Below are 15,372 nucleotides of genomic sequence, written 5' to 3'. Positions count from 1 at the left end.
GGGGTCACAAGATCCAGGGAAGTCTTCCATTTGCGGACCATTGCTGCGTCCCGAGTAATCATCGAAAAGGGGGGAAAAGCATAACCCTTCAGAGTTCTCCAATCCTGCCTGAAGCCATCTACGCCTGCGGACTCCGGATCTGGGTGCCAGCTGGAAAAAGTCTCTAGTTGGGTGTTTAATCTGTCTGCAAAGAGGTCCACTCGACAAGGACCCAAGATGCCCATCAGAGCTAGGAAGACATTTCTGTCCAGAAGCCAATTGCTTGAGTCCCTGTGATTCCTTGAGAACCAGTCTGCCTCTACATTGATTAAACCAGGATTGTGTTCTGCCTGAACTAAAATATTCTGTTTGAGACAGTAGTCCCAAAACACCTTGGCTAAATCTGCTAAGTCCTTCGATTTTGGACCCCCAAGCTTGTTGACATACCTCACCGCCGAGACGTTGTCCATCCTGAAGAGAATGGAACATGTTGCGGAGTTCTTTGTAAAAGATTTTATTGCAAAAGAGCCTGCTAGAAGCTCCAAACAGTTTATATGTAATGACTTTTCTGCCTCCTTCCATAGGCTAACAGTAGAGACTAAACCACAATTCGCTCCCCAACCTGACAAGCTCACATCTGATTCCATCACAAAGTCCGGGAGAGAGCCAAAGATTGCTCTCCCATTGCAGGCCTCCATATTTTTTAACCACCAAAGTATCTCTTCCTCGCCTCTTGGGTGAGGGTTAACTCTTGAGATTAGTTAAAACCATCTCTTAGGTGTTTGGTCTTCAGGCGTTGGAGTGCCTGATAGTTCAAAGGGTCTGGAAAAATGGCTTGAATCATAGAGGACAAAAGGCCTATAAACCTGGCAAGCATTCAAAGAGAGATCTTTCCCAAGGAAAGAACGCTTCTTAATTCCTTGTTTATGCACTTCAATTTTTCTCTTGGGAGTCTTATTTGACCTTGGACAGTGTCTATCATGAAACCTAAAAATTGAGTGACCTTGCTTGGAACCAAGCAAGATTTTGTTTGTTTACCACAAAACCCAGATCCTCCAAAAGATTTATTGCCAAAGAGGTATGGTCCAACACTCTGGATTTGACTTGATCCATTATGAGGATGTCGTCTAGACAGATAATTAGGCGTACCCCTCGTTCTCTCAGGTAAGCTGCCACTGGTCTGGGAACCAAATCTTTCCACCCCACCTGAAACTGAGATATTTCTGATGGTCTTTGCAAATAGGTATAGTTAGCCAGTCCACGGGTTGGAGAATATCCCTTATCAGGTGAAGGCCCTCCATTTTGAAAAGGTGGTACTCTACCCAATCGTTGAGACCCCTTAGATTTATAACAGGTCTCATCCCTTCCTCTTTTTTCTGTATCAAGAAGACGTTGCTTATAAAACCAGTGGAGTGGTCTAAACATTCCCTGATGGCACCTTTCGCTAAGAGATCTTTCCCCTCCTGGTCCACTAGACATAATAAATCTTGGTTGAATCTGATCAATTCTGAGATGTGATCTTGTATGGGCTCTCCTACAGAGTCTATATGATAGCCTGAGACGGTCTGTAGGACCCAAGGGTCCTGAGTTATGGATAATCAATTTTTTGCAAATTGAGCTAGTCTCCCGGCAATCTTTATAGGGGTAATGAGGGTCTTGACTTACCTGAAACCTCTTGAGGGACGGTCGCCTCGCGAGCCTCTTCCTCTAAAGGCTTGTCTTGGGGGTAGAAGTTTGAGTAGTAGTAGGGGTATGATCTAAAACTTCTCTGAAACGAGGCCCTAGAATTAGCTTGACCCCGGCCGGGGAAAACATGGCGGCTGCCTGCTAAGCGGCCGTGGTGTTCCGGGTCTGAACTCCCACTAGAAGCTGCTCTGTCTGCAAGAATAATGATGGAAGTATCTCTGACTTTGTGATATTTTCCTGAACACCGCTGTAGTTTTTTTCAAGTGCAATCGCGGTATTGTTACCTTGTTTACCATCGGAGGAGTCTGTCTTCCTTCCCTATTCCTGACTCTCACGGTGCTGCTCGCAGCTGGGCGCGTGTGCTGCTGTGTTCTACCGAAGTAGATTCAGTGATTCCCGCATCATCCCAGACTCTGCCGGGCTTAGGCTTGTGCCTTTGGACGTTGGCCGCCCTGGAGCTGAGAAGGGGCAAGACGGCACAGAGTCTCGTGCATGCATCACCAAGTGGGCTTCAGCGTCACATAGGAGCAGGAAGAAGAGCCCAGCCGATCTGCGCCGGGGCAGTGGAGGGGCCAGAGAAGTCTGTATTGGATCTGAGCAGTAAGGAGGGCAAAAAGGAAGGTAACAAAGTTCTCTTAGCCTCTTTGGATTTTCCGGTAGAGCAGGCTGAGTGTTCTCAGCTCTCCCCCCACTCAGGGAAAGCTAAATCAAAACGTGGCCGGAAAAAGGAAGTAGTATTGGTAAAGGCTGTATCTCAGGGGGTAGATTCGGTAGAGAACCTTGCAACTGTAAAGAAGAAATTCTCTTCGTATTTATCCACTGAGGTGAAATCCAAACAAACGAGATCTTCTAGAAATACCAAGAACCTTAAGGCTGTGCTTAGTTTGGGGTCCAAAATTTCTCCCTCGGTATGCTCTTATTTTAAAGCCATTCCACAGGTGCTGGAGCTCTCAGAGGATCACGCTATGTCAGCCCCCGCAAGCATTTCCACTGACCCTGTCCCTGTTCTTGGATCTGCTCCCCTGGCTTCCTCCTCTGCTGATGTCAATGATGAGTCGTTATTACCAGAAATGCTAGGATCACCAAGATCACCTACATTAGAAGTTGTTGGTTCAACTTTAGATCCTTTAGAGACCATCTTTGAGACAGCTCAGATACCAGCAGATCCGCCTCCATTAGGGGCCCTGTTGGCTCTTGTCTCGAAGGGTGGGATTAATGATGTCACAGGAGAGCAAACAAGTGTTGAGCTGGTAGCACAGAATGCGCAGAATCTTGAAGAGGTGCCCCAGCAAGTTGGCCTTCCATGTTCGTCTAGAGCTGTATCAATATCTTCTGATTCTGATAGTACGGCTGCCTCCCTACAAGCAATGTTCTCTTCTTTGTCTCTGGACATAAGAAAAGGCTTCGAAGAGTGTTCGGCTAACCAGCTAGAGATTAGGAATTATTGTGAAGCCCTGGACAACAAAATAGACGGTTTGACGTCAAGAACAGGAAAACAGGAGGAGACAGTAGCAGCTTTATCTATTCATTTAGATCAGGCTAAAGAGGACATTACTATGTTTAGAAGGGAAGAGCTAGCCCTTTCTGATAGGATGGAAAGTTTGGAAAATAATCCCAGATGGAGTAACATCCGTATCCTCAATGTTCCAGAAGGTTCAGAGGGGTACGATATCAAAACGTTTGTCACCCATGTATTGAAAGAGTCCTTATGCCTGGATCAATCTACCGAAGAACTGGCTGTTGACATTCAGCGCGTTCACAGGGACCCATTCAGAAGGAACCATCAAAGGTCCAAACGTCGCAAAATCCTCGTTAACTTTCACACTTATGCATTGAAAGATCAGATTCTCAATCTGGCCCTGAAACAGAAGTCCCTGACTGGTAATGGTTTTACCTTTCAAATAAGATCTGACCTCTCAAGAGTAACTTTAGAGAAGCAGTGGGAGTTTGGGACGAGGTTAGACACCTTTAGGAAACTGGGTGCAACGGCACAACTAATGTTCCCTGCTGCCCTAAAAATCATGCATAATAATAAGATGTTCAACATCAGAACGGTGCAGGCAGCAGACAATCTATTGCTGGAACTCGGTAATAAGAGCTCTTCCGTTTAGGGCATCACCTGGACAATTCTTGTCTTAGCTACCAAGTGAGAATTCTATTGGTTATCATTTGTATATCAAGGGAATCACTAAAGAGTAATTTAATAAAAACTTTTTCTAAAAAATAAAAATAAATAAAAGGGTGTTAAAAATGATTTTTAAAAAAATTAAAAAATGGGAAGGCCATAATGGGTGGTAAAAAGGAAATCAGGGGAAAAAAAAGTGAAAATATCATCTTAAAGTAAAGAGGTGATTAAAACTCATTCGATCCATTAATATGGCCTCTAAGTAAGGGAGGAGAAATGCTTGCTAGAAACGATAATAATGTGTTTGAGTTTGATCCTTCCCCAGTACTTTTTATATTTAGTATGCACACTAAGTAGAGGCAGAGTAGCTTGGTGGGAGCTTGGGGAGGGGTACTATCTACTGGGCTTGTTCCGGTTAGATAGAGTAAGGGTTTTCCAAAGGGTGGGTGGGGGGTGGGGAGGGGGGCATTGTAGAAGGAGGTGGGTTGGGTGGTGGAAAAAACTCATAAATGTCCTCATTTTTCAAGTGTTTATTGTCGGGTCTGGATTGAAACAGGTAAATTTGATCAGGCTATTTTTTCAGCTAGTAGGGGAAGTTGGTAACCTTGTGGTGTATAGATTTCTAGGTGTGGTCTGGGTCAGTTTACATGGGTCGTCTTAAAATCATCTCCTGGAATGTTAATGACCTGCGCACTAAGTCAAGAGCTAATAAAATCATGCAGTATTAGCGGGACTCAGATGCGCAGGTCATTTTATTTATTTTTATTTATTTATTTATTTATTTACAGGCTTGTATAGCGCTGGCGTCGACTCCCATGGGAGTATCTCCGCGCTTTTGACTTCTGCCACATTGAATTCGGGAGAACGTTAGCTGTCTAGAAACTAAATAGGAGTGTTTTTAACATTTTCCTAAAAGGAAGGTATTCCGTACATAGCCTAAGGGTGCTAGGAAGACTGTTCCAGAGGGACGGGGGAGCTATTGAGAGGGCTTTGCTACCCTTGTTTGCCTTCTTGGCTCTAGGTATTTCTAGAAGGCCTTGTTCGCTCGATCAAAGTGAGCGGGAGGGTTTATAGGGGACAAATTTGGTTGCCAGATATGCAGGTCCCATACCATTAAGACTTTTATGTATGGTACAGCATACCTTAAATTTGGCCCTCTGTCTAACAGGTAGCCAGTGGAGTTTTGTCAGTAGGGGCTTTGAAGGTGAGCGGGGGGCGCATTCAAGACCAGATGAGCAGCTGTGTTCTGGACCACCTGCAGTCTTGTCATGACTCCCTCATTGGCAGATAGCAGCAGGCCGTTACAGTAGTCTAGACGACTCATGACTAAAGCTTGTACCAGCGTCCTTCTACTGGCGTCTGGTAGGAGGGGGAAGATTTTGCGTAGCATACTAATTATGTGGAAGCAGAATCCCACCACCTGGTTGGCATGTTGCTTGAGGGTAAGTTCCTGGTCTAATCGGACCCCAAGATTCTTAACAGTTGGTTTAAGCTCCGGTACTGGGCCAAGGTCTTGTGGCCACCAGTCCGGAGTCCAGAGTCGTTTTACCTCACCAAACAACATGACTTCCGTCTTTCCAACGTTGCATTGTAAAAAGTTGGAAGACATCCAGTGTGCCACTGCTTTCATCCCCAGGGAGAAAGAATTCTTAATCTCCGGAGTCAAGGTTTTAAAAGGAAAGAGGAGTTTTACTCCAGGAGACACACTTGACCCAGTCGGAATCAATGGCCTTAGTTAAGAGATATAGGTGGATTGATTTTGCTGTATCCACATCTGAAGCTTTAAGTATTAGAGGTGTGTCTATCATTTTTAAGAAACAACTAAAAGCTAGATTAGTTACTCAGTTGGTTGACCCAGGCGGCAGATGGGTCATTACCACTGTCATTATAACCGGTGTACAACTCACAATTTTGGGTTATTATGGGTCTAACTTAGATGACCCCTCTATTTTAGAGACTATATCTTTCCACCTACTCTCCTTCCCTAAACCGATAATTTGGGCGGGGGATTTCAACCTAGTATTGAATCCAATATTGGATAAAACTTCTAATAGTCGCCCTCTTACCCGCTATAAATCTAGAACATTTTTGTTGAACTCCATGAAGCAATATGGATATGTTGACATCTGGCGAATAAGGTCAGGTTCCCAACAGGGCATATCCTTTAGAAACTATAAATACCACCACCAATCCAGAATTGATTTTAACTTGATCAGCCAAAGACTGGTGTACTCAAGTCAAGAGTATAATATACTGTCCATTACATCTTTCTGATCACTCTGCGGTGTTTATGGTTCTGATGGGGGTTTCTAACATTTCCTTTAGTAGATGGTCTTTTGACCGCTCTCTACTCACACACCCTGATGATATCTCTTTTGTTAAAAATGAAGTTCAAAGTTTTATGAGCATAAATATTGGTTCAGCGGCACCTGGGGTCATGTGGGACTCTTTTGAGGCCTTTTTAAGGGGTCTGATAACTAGTAAGGTTTCTTACCGGTTGAAAAAGTACAAGGAGGAAGTTGCCTCAATTGAAGCAGTTATTACTAGAGCACAACTAGCTTTTGATACTAATGCTGCCTCCACTGACACGGCCTCAGAATCTCTTCATAACAAACTATTAGTTTTGAAAGGAAACTTGAGCGCAGTCTTGGATAAGGGAGTTCATCAAAAATGGGAAGCTAGTAAAATGGCCCATTTTCAGTATGGTGAGGGGGCAGGGAAGCTACTGGCCTGGAAGACTAAAACAGATAAAGCTCGTAATAATATTGAGTCAATTAATGTCAGTGATACTTTATATTCCTCCGATGAGGATAATAGGCGACTCTTTAGAGAGTTCTTTCAAGAAATATACCATGACGATAATAAGATCAATCCTGAGCATATTAAGGGCTGGTTGAGTGGAATTTGCCTCCCGGCCCTTTCTGCAGAGCAACGCACATTTCTTGATAGTGATATCTCAGAAGAAGAGGTCAGGATGGCCATTCAAAATGGTAAGAAAGGGAAGGCAGCAGGACCCGATGGGCTTCCAGCAGAAATTTTAAAGCTTTAGAACAAGAACTAAGTACCCCACTTACCATTTTATTTAATCATATCCTACAGGATGGCCACCGCCCCCCTCTATCATGAGATAGTGCATCAATCACCCTCATTTTGAAAATCGGAAAGCCAGCCTCCAGTTGTGGGTCATATAGACCTATCTCAATCTTAAATGTGGATTATACAATCTTCACTACAGTACTTGCAATGAGACTGGCGAGGGTGGCCCCCAACCTCCTACATTGCGATCAGAAGGGGTTTGTAAAGGGGCGCTACCTGTAGTAACTCACACATGACCTAATAGGTGCCATTGATATGGCTTCAGCTGCATTTCTTCCCTTAGCAGCTCTAACGTTGGATGCCACTATGGCCTTCGACAGGGTAAATTGGTTATACCTGTCAGAGGCCTTGGCCAAGTTCAACGTTGGAGAAGGTTTTCGGCGTGCGGTCAGCCTACTATACCATGGCTCCACAGCTTGTGTTCTGGTTAACGGGGCACTATCGGAACCCTTTAACAACACAAGGGGACGCGACAGGGTTGCCCGCTCTCCCCTCTCCTATTCTATTTATATATAGAGCACTTCGCGCAACGCTTGAGGAATGATTACAATATTAAACCTTTTACCTATAGGGGATGGGAGAGGAAAGTGGCCTTGTACGCCGATGATGTGCTTATATTTTCTTCTGATGCCCATACTGCACTGCTGTACTTAACGCTGCTCTGGAATTTGGGGAAGTTTCCGGATACGAGGTTAACGCCTCGAAAACCCAGATAATTGTCTGGAATGATGACAACTGTGATATTAGCATTCATCCTGGGTCTGGTATGCGGTATTTAGGCCTCAACATTGTGAAGGATACGAATCAAATAGTTACAACTAACTTCTCAGCTGTTGCAAAGGTCTGCCGCAAACTTATGCAAACATGGGCACAACTTCCTCTATCATTGATAGGAAGAGTCAATTTGAGCAAAATGACTATCCTACCTAAAGTTTCTTTTTTATTTAATACTATTCCTTTACATTTTGATTATTCACTGTTAACGAAACTACAGGCAGAAATCACTTCTTTTATTTGGGATAAGCGTCTCCCTAGAATAGCATGGAAGAAACTTAGGAGGCGTAGAGAGAAGGGTGGGTTGGCAGTCCCGGACCTGCAGATATATGCATGGGCTTTCCAGCTGTCTCATGCTCGGATGCTTTTAAAGATGCCTGTAGATCTCGGAGTTGGTACTTTATTTTCTGCCTTGCTTAAAGTGGAAGGAGTTAGCCAGTCAGGCTTTTTGTTCAAATTTGGTAACCCCAAATATTTTAAGAAGATCAAATTGAAGATTTGCAGGGCATGGCAAAAATTTGGGCCAAGTTAACGATGGTAATAAAATTTGGTTACTTTGGCAGTAGAACACCTCTATGGGGTCTTCCTGAGAGTCCTGTTTGGTTGGGTGATAGCCTAGCTGCCTCACTAAAAGAAGCAGGGTTGGAAGCTTGGGGGGACCTATTTATGGAAGGGGACCTACTTTCATGGGAACGTTTAAGTAATAGGATCGGTCCCAATCTCTCAAGGTTCAAATACATGCAAATTGCCAGTTGGGCCCATTCGTATGTCTCCCCGCCTACCAGATTAAATAGGTTCCCTATCAGAGGTCATAGTCAGTTAGTAGATACACTACTAGACAAACCCCCTGCAAAGAAGGAGATGTCCCTTTGGTATAACATGATCCTGGAAGAAGTTGATAGTGAATTCCTGCTACCGGAAGAGCTTTGGGGTTCTTCGTGTGCAGATCGCAATGTACAGGATTTCTGGACTGCCTCGTTTAAAACCTTGTGGGACATTGTCAAGCCAGCTTGGTTGCGTAGGAACCATATTTTTACGCTCCACAGAGCTTATTATTCTCCCCTTAGACTCTCAAAGTTTACTCAAGGGAGCTTAGTGGCTTATGCCAAGTGTGGGCTAGTTGCTGCATCTGATGCACATATGTTCTTTGAATGTCACGCCCTGGCCTCCTTTTGGGATTCCATAAAAAACACACGGTCTGTAGCACTTGGCGTGCAAGTAGTCTTAGATCTTCCTCTGGTGATCTTTGGGATCTTGGATGGCGTTCAGGGCCAGGCGAAACACGTATTATTTTATTCCATCTTACTTGCAAGAAGGGAGATCTGTAAAAAATGGAAAAACTCTCTACCACCATCTTTCATTGATTGACAGATCTCAGTTTTACAAGTCTCCAAACTCGACCTAGCAAGATCTGGCAATCAAAATAAAAGAGCATTCTGGCTATTGTTGGTTCGGGACTATTGAATTGGTCCGGGTTTTTTCTTTTTCCCCCCGGTTCGATGATTACACAGCTGTGGTTTAACCAACCCGTAAAGCCCTTTTCCGGCTGGAGATTCTGAAATGAATGGCTGAACTTCCCACTTGTACGTAACCTTTATGATACGATCTTCCTGGTGTCATTGGTGTTAATCCATGTGGAAACATCATATCTGAGGGATGTTGGTTGTCTGTCTCACCTAATCCCTGCCAGTCTATAACTGTGACAGTTTTGTTGTATCCCGGCGGTGGTTACACTGGAAACCATGGTGGAAAATGAGGACCAAAAAAAAAAGCCTGGTTTCTTGTTTGATGTTCTATGCTTGTGTTTAGCGAAACAACATCCGTTGTCACTAATTTGTAAGTTGAATGCCATGGATCTTCTTGTAGATGTGATAATAGATCTCGAGTGTCCTTTAGATAAAAACTTAGATTTGTTTACTAATGGAGCTAGGAAATGATCAATGTAATTTGAAATTGGTTCTAATAAAGATCCATTGAGCAAAACTATTGGTCTAACCGGAGGGTTCATCTGATTTTTGTGGATCTTTGGGAGGAAGTAAATTGTCAGTTTTATTGGATATTTTATTGGTAGATATTTTTGTTCATATCAATGAGGTCCTGATTCAACTATTCCTTTAGTTTTTGCTGTAACTCATTTTTAATTTGTTGAGATGGATTATTTGTCAACCGTATGTAGCAATATATATCTGACAGTTGGATATTAGCTTCATTTACAAAATCACTGTTTGGATTATGGATTATGATAGCCTAATTATCTACAGGCCTGATCTCCACATTTTCATCTTCCTGTAATGCCAGTTCTGTTTAGTTAAATTGTGTTTAAAAGATGTTTTCTGTATTTTGTAAAGATCATTGATCACTGCCTCATAGAATAATGATTTTGTTTTTTTACCACTGAGACCTGCCCCGAGTGGAATCATTTCCTCATTTAGTGATGCTGCTTCTTCTCTATCATCATTTTAATCATGGGTTATTAAGGTCCTTAGAAGTAGTCTGTCTCCTGCTGTGAAGTCATATTTCTGTTTGTCTTTACCAATTTCACCTTCTTTTTCAAAAAAGATGTTTGCTAGTTTTCTGTTGCATATGTATTTGTATAAATCAATTCTGTATTGTGTGATATCCATATGTGATGTTGGGCCAAAACAAAGTGATTATTTTTTCTGTTTGAAAGAGGTATTACATTAAATTCTCGAGATTCTTTTTCTATTGGTTCTTTAATCATTTCGTATTTCCCCAAGTTTGTACTCATGGATTTAGGGCTGGATTGGGGTATGGACCCCTAAGGTTGTTTCCTGAGATTGGGTTTCCAGAAGAGGTATTACAAATGAGTTAAACACATCTTGGTTGTAAAGTGAACGCATCACAGGAGCTAGAGAAGATAAATAGTATCCCGTCCTTGTGAATGATCGATTCCCTTGAAGGGAGCCCTAATAATGTCAGGCACATGTCATTTCACATGACAGCAACGTTGTAAGATATTTGAAGATTTTAATTTTTTTCCAGTGTTATGCAAACAGAATGTCTAAATTCCAGGGTTTTTCCGGTCTCTGAAATGTTTCATAGATTTACTCTACCCCAAATGCTTTTAGCCTCTCTCATTGGCCTTGGTGGAGAATTTTACATTTACACACCAATCTATGAACAGTATTAATGGCATAACAGGACATCAAAAGAAACAGAAGAGAAGGCACAACAAGAGGAAAAGAAGAATTCAGAGTGATGTGAAGCAATGTGGTGATTCAAATGTATCAACAATATGTTTGCTCATCACTCAGAGGTGCCTTTAAAAATCGGTGGGTGGAGGGGCAGAAACAAAATTGGCACAGCCGCAAATCAATAAGGTTCAATGCAGAAGAGCACATATTTTTTTATTTGTAACCATGCATGCATTACGATTAATAATATAATATCTATGGTAATGTACCTGAAGGTTAATTCTAATAAAGGGTGGTTTTATGGTTTAAGGTGGGTAGAGCTTTTGGATGGTAAGGGTATTTTCAGGGTGTACAGGTGGGTAAGGGTATTGATTGGTAAGGGTGTTTTTAGGATTTAGGAGTGGGTAAGTGTATAGGGTGGCAAGGGTGTTTTCAGGGTTTAGGAGTGGATAAGGGAAGTGGGTGGTAAGGTTACAAAAAAGACGGATGTCTTCCTAATTATTAAAAATAATGGGGGTTTAGGGTGGTCTCACCTCAGTTAAGAAAGTTTTTAAATGTACAATATTTCAAAAATGGCAGGGTACAGGAGATCACCCCCCAATAAAAAACAAATAAAATGATTTGAAGGTTTTCAAAGAAGGCTCTCACTCAGAGTTCTTGGAAATATTTTGCTTTACCTCCCACAAGACGCATTTTGGCCATTTCAAACTCACTGAGCACCGTAAAGTATCATACTGTGTTGACATATTAACACAGTATTACACTTTACGGTGCTCAGTGAGCTTTTCTTCTATGTTTATTTGTGTGCATTGTTTGTTTCTTTAAAAAATTTGGTGCACTTGAGCGCTGTGATTCGCTATACTGGTATATGTTAGCAAGGCAATTAAAATGCTCAAAACACATCCTGCTGGAAATAAGAGTGAAGGTTTTCTTGTGGTGTTTGACCCTGACTGTGCATTTCCATCCAGTGAGCTTGTCCGGTGTTTGCACTCCACCCCTCATGGACCCTAGGGTTTAGCATCTGGTCATCAGTGCTATCATTTCAGATGTCATCAGTGATGTCATTAGTGATATCACTCACATTGTAATGAGTGATGTAATATGTGATGTCATATGCAGTGCATTGCTGGGTGTCAGTTATAGTTGCCTCCGCTAACTATAACTGTTGAACTTCACTGGTCTGTGAATGAGTACATGGGTGTCTGAGTGGTTCTGTGACTGAGTGCATGAGTCTCTGATGGGTATGTGAGTGGTTGCGTGAATGTCTGAGTGGGTCTGTCAGTGTATTGCATGAGTGCCTGAGTGGGTCAGTGAATGGATGTGTAAGTGTCTAAGTGTGTTTATACTTACTTACTGAGGAAGCTTGGGCTCAGTGTCTGCTCCTGCCTGCCACGGTCTGACGCGATAGCTAGTACCGTAGCGCGGAGGGCGGGACAGGGAGAGCCAGGTACTTCCGCATTGGAGTGGTTAACGCTTTAGTTGGAGGCAGGGAGGGGCTATTTAGGCGGAGTGCATCTGTGGCCACGCTGTAGTAGGGAGGACGGTGGTAGTGTGTCTCCCGATCCGTTTGGCGGTACGGCAGTCTGTGGCAGCATTCCCTATCTCACGTTACTGAGTTTTAAAATATCCAATTTGTGTCTTAACCGGGAATTTTAAAGGGGTCGACTGGTACTTACTTAGTGAGGAAGCCTGGGCTCAGTATCTGCTCCTGCCCACCCCGGTCCGACGCGGTAGCTAGTACCGTTGCGCGGAGGGCGGGACAGGGAGAGCCAGGTACTTCCGCATTGGAGCGGTTAGCACTCTAGTTGGAGGCACAGAGGAGCTATTTAGGTGGAGTGCATCTGCGGCCACGCTGCGGTAGGGAGGACGGTGGCAGTGTCTCTCCCGATCTGTTTGGTGGTTCAGCAGTCTGTGGCAGCATTCCCTGACTCACGTTACTGAGTTTTTAAATATCCAATTTGTGTCTTAACTGGGAATTTTAAAGGGGGCGGCTGGTACTTACTTACTAAGGAAGCCTGGGCTCAGTGTCTGCTCCTGCCCACCCCGGTCCGACGCGGTAGCTAGTACCGTTGCATGGAGGGCGGGACAGGGAGAGTCAGGTACTTCCGCATTGGAGCGGTTAGCACTCTAGTTGGAGGCAGAGAGGGGCTATTTAGCCCTAATGCCTCAGCGACCGCGCAGCGGACGCGCGCAGCGGGAGCCCCGTCAACGTGCCGAAGACGCACCAAAGACAAGCTCGTATGCGCCCGTCTGGAGCCGGCCGGGGCCTGAGGCCAGAGATTCTGACCGTTGGTCCACAAAACTCAATACCGCTGTGTGTATTAGATACACTAGACAGATTTTATTAAGTTTGCAGACAGTGCCATCCCCAGGATGTGCATCAGAAACCTGGCCATGCACGGAAGGCACATTTTCATGTAGACACTGTCGGTTCCAAGTTCTTCCTTTCCACTCAGGTCACACCAAGTTGCCCCTCACAGATACCATACATAAAAGGTGGAAGAATCTGTTGTGTAACATTCGTTCTTTGCCCAAGCATTCAATGGAAGTATGGGACCTTATTTCTACAGTCTAGCCGGAGCTGGGTTTCCTTACTGAAACATGGCTCAAACCTCACTCGGTCCCGGCCATTACACTGGGGATTCCTGAAGGATTTAAAATGCTTAGGTTGGATAGACCATCCAAAACTGGGGGCGGTATTGCCATCATTTATAAAAGCGGAATTAACATCTCGATCCTAGACCAGTGCAGTACTGCCACCATGGAAGTATTGGTCTTTTGGATAGATGCACCTACACGGGCCTGCTGGAAAGGGGCGTTGGTGTACCGTACGCCTGGTCCAATAGCAAACTTTTCACTGCAATTAGTTGAAATGTTGGCCCCGCATATTAAATCAGGCAATAATTTGTTATTATTTGGAGATTTTAATGTTCATAGTGACCTCATAGAGAACTCTGATGCTCAGACCCTTCTGGCTGACCTGTCCCTATTAGGACTAGCGCAGCATAATAAGGGCCCAACTCATTTAGCCGGCCATACTCTGGACATGAAACTCTCTAACTCGTCCAAGATAGTATGCGAGCCACCCAGGCAAGTGAACTGGTCGGATCATTCTGTTATAGAATTTCTTATGCATGATATGACAAAACCAAAAAGCTGGACTCCGGCATCATCCTTTTCGCGTAGACAGTGACATAAGGTCTCATTGGAAAATTTTCAAGATGTGTTCATAGAACCACAATTCTAAGTATTGGATAACATTGAGGTAGCTCTATTTGAATATAATTCAGCCATTGCCAATGAGATTGACCAGATAGCCCCCATGAAAACCTGTATGAAACGCACCACCCAGCGCCAGGAAGCATGGTTTACAGATCAGCTGCGCTTGTAAAAGCAGGCATGCAGAAAGTTAGAAAGGGTCTGGAGGAGCACACACACTGAGGAGGATAGAAACCGCCATCACCTCTCCTTGGTTAGCTACCACAAAAATATCAAAAATGCACGGAAAACTTACTTATCTTCACAACTAACGCAGGCTGGAAATTCATCAAAAACATTATATCAGATTTTACTATCTTACTTTCTTTTATTAAACCCATGGCATGTGAAAGTCTTGATCTGCCCTCACAACAGTTATGTGACAACATCTCCTTATATTTGTTTCACAAGATACAGGTGATTTATGATAAGATCACTAGGACAGGTAGCTTACTGAGCAGCCCTGTTCTATCACAGACCCATCCACATTTGTTTTGTTAATTAAATTGTTTACTTACCTCCAAATATCCATATGCCGGTTTTTATCACCCAAAACCCCACCCCTCCCCCGCACCGCTTCCCTGCCCCACCGCAACTCCCTCAACAGGCCGTTGCTGCACAGACCCCTAAGCTACCTAATCCTGTACTATTCACTGAATTCCCAGCCATAACCTTGACTGAGGTTGAAGCTCTAGTACGCCAGGTCAAGTCTGGCTCCCCTTCAGATTACATTCCTGCAAAAATGTTTCCATCCCTGGTCGAGCAACTTGGTCCTATGGTTCAATTCCTTGTTAATCTTTCCCTCACAAAGGGTCTGGTGCCGCAGGAGTGGAAGGCGGCCCAGGTAAGACCTATTCGCAAGAACTCCAATACTTCCTAGATAGAGCTGTCGAATCACAGGCCCATTTCTCTTCTCCCTTATCTGAGCAAGTTAATGGAGAAGCATGTTAACATCCACCTGTCGAAATTTAGCGAACAAACTGGAGGCTTAGATCATTCCCAGTCCGGATTCAGGCCCAGTTATAGCACAGAATCTGCACTTCTCTTTGTAACCGATAACATCAGAATGTCCCTGGATAGAGGGCATTCTATTATTCTGGTGCTGTTGGACCTGTCCGCGGCGTTCAACACTATCTCCCATGATGTCATGCTCAGACGTTTGGAAGAGGTGGGGCTTGGGTGTTCTGCCCTGTCATGGATGAGAAGTTTTCTATCTGGCCACACGCAGAGTGTTTATATTGGCTCGTTTCGTTCAGCACCTCTGGAGCTGACCAAGGGAGTTCCTCATGGCTTCTGCCT

General features: G+C 43.9%; 1 pseudogene; it reads left to right on the top strand.

The window, feature by feature from the left end:
* The first annotated feature begins 10,712 nt into the window (after positions 1–10,712).
* On the top strand, positions 10,713–10,880 carry LOC147733800 (protein PIGBOS1 pseudogene; annotated as a pseudogene).
* Positions 10,881–15,372: the final 4,492 nt, after the last annotated feature.

Source organism: Lissotriton vulgaris, chromosome 2_1, assembly GCF_964263255.1.
Source record: "Lissotriton vulgaris chromosome 2_1, aLisVul1.2, whole genome shotgun sequence".
Lineage (NCBI taxonomy): Eukaryota > Metazoa > Chordata > Amphibia > Caudata > Salamandridae > Lissotriton > Lissotriton vulgaris.
This window is presented reverse-complemented; position numbering and strand designations above follow the sequence as displayed.